Genomic DNA, 2,484 nt, shown 5'->3' on the forward strand with positions numbered 1-2,484 from the left:
ATTCCTTCCACAAAATAGAGTGAAAAACCAACGTCAAAGACCTGGGAGTGATCATGTCGGAGGATCTCACCTTCAAGGACCATAACATTGTATCAATCGCATCTGCTAGAAAAATGACAGGATGGATAATGAGAACCTTCAAAACTAGGGATGTCAAGCCATGATGGCACTCTTCAGGTCGCTTGTTCTATCTAGGCTGGAATATTGCTGAACACTAACAGCACCTTTCAAGGCAGGTGAAATTACTGGCCTAGAAAATGTACAGAGAACCTTCACGGCGCGCATAACGGAGATAAAACACCTCAATTACTGGGAGCGCTTGAAGTTCCTAAACCTGTACTCCCTGGAATGCAGACGGAAGAGATACATGATTATATACACCTGGAAAATCCTAGAGGGACTAGTACCGAACTTACACGCGAAAATCACTCAGAACGAAAGCAAAAGACTCGGCAGACGATGCAACATCCCCCCAATGAAAAGCAGGGGGTGTCACTAGCACGTTAAGAGACAATACAGTAAGTGTCAGGGGCCCGAGACTGTTCAACTGCCTCCCAGTATGCATAAGGGGGATTACCAATAGACCCCTGTCAGTCTTCAAGCTGGCACTGGACAAGCACCTAAAGTCGGTACCTGACCAGCCGGGCTGTGGCTCGTCACAGATTGGGCCGCGGGGGGTTGACCCCCGGAACTCTCTCCAGGTAAACTCCAGGTAAACAGTTTATCAAAGCAAGTTTGGGTTTCTGGCCTTCTTGTCATCGATACCCAGGTTGGGAGACAACACTCTCTCGTCTTCACATCAGACACACTCGTCTGACTCATGGGTATCTCATGGAGAGGCGTCCTGCTCCACTTTTTGAGAATTATCTAGTTCCTGTTTCAATTTCCCATTTTCTACTGGACTGTCCTGTCTGTCAACGAGCATGCAGAATTTTGCTCCGATGTCACCGCTCTAACGCCCTTACTTTATTCTCCCTCCTTGCTGACGGATCCACCTTTGACACAGACTCCCTCTTCGACTTTTTGACAACAACTGATTTATTACACAAGCTTTGATAATTCTTCCTTTAACACTTTTTACAGTCCCTCCTAACTTTACCTTTATTGTCATCTCCACCCTTATCTATCCTTAGATCCTGCATCATTTCCTACACTGCAGCGCTGTATGACCCTCGTAGGTTTGGCACTTTCTTTTGATTATAATAATAATAATTTGAGGCTGCTAAATCTTTGAGAAATAAACATTCTGAAAATAGAAAGTCTATCCTCATTAAATTTCAAAATGCCCAAGAAAAGCTTTTTTTTCAGTTTTCTTCGTATATTCTGTTTCAGTTTCTTTACATTCCTGTAATAGCAACTGTTTTATTTATATATTTTTAAGAAAAATCCAGTTTGTCAAATTTGCTTTTAAAACACATACTGACACCCACATAAGGCTCGAAATCAATAAAATCACATTTTTAATGATACACCAGCATATATGGTTTGAAACCGATCAGAAGGCAAATTTAAATTTACACAGCTGAAAGTGACGACCAAGCTTCATTTTAAAGATGCTCACCAATGGTGAAAGTTTGAAGCTGATCTGAAAAGGCATTTTCCAGTAACTGATCTGATTTCAAAGATTCCAAGTTGGTAGCTTAGTAACGCGTTTAGCTCACACATTGACGTCGGTGGTTTGATCCCCGGTAGGGGTGGAAACACTGGGCTGTCCTTGTTCACCTAACAGTAATTAGGTACCTGGGTGTTAACCGACTGGTGTGGATCGCATCCTGGGAACAAAATTAACTGAAATTGCCTGCATAACCAGGGACTTTCTCTATAGTACTTCATTCATGTCAGCTTGATTTATATAAGTTGTATCATGTACTTGCATAAATAAAGATTATTATTATTATTATTGTTATTATTGACTAAAATTTCAAATTTGCGCCTGTTGACACTAAACTTATGGGGTGTCATTCTTCTTGTAGAATGAATCATCAGTAATACTTAGAAGCTGACCTGAAGATGCATTCATATGTTATTAAATATTTATTCAAAAAAATTAGATTGGGACATATGACAGCTAATAACAGCACTAACCATCTGTCCAGGGAACAACACCAGTGGTGAAAATTTGAAGACAATCAAGAGAGGTATTCTCCAGTTATTGTGATCAAAAAGAAGCGCTAAACGTACAAGGGTATTCTCTAGTTATGGCACATATTCTGACGATTCCAAGTTATTTAAGTATTTTATTTCCTTGACAAATTAGTCCGCACACAAACAAAACTTAATAGGTAATATCCAGACATTAAGATACATCAGCTATTAATACTGTAGCCGTTCAGTGTCGTGCATTAATTAGATGTCAAAATACTCTTCATATTTGTCAGATGTGAAGTTGCTGTAGCAGCTATTTGGTTGATGTGCGCCTCAAGGATGTGCTTGGTATAATACGTACTCCTTGAGTGAGGTTTGCAGCCTTTGACCCCCGAGTCT

This window comes from Cherax quadricarinatus, chromosome 40 (genome assembly GCF_038502225.1).
Source record: "Cherax quadricarinatus isolate ZL_2023a chromosome 40, ASM3850222v1, whole genome shotgun sequence".
Taxonomy (NCBI): domain Eukaryota; kingdom Metazoa; phylum Arthropoda; class Malacostraca; order Decapoda; family Parastacidae; genus Cherax; species Cherax quadricarinatus.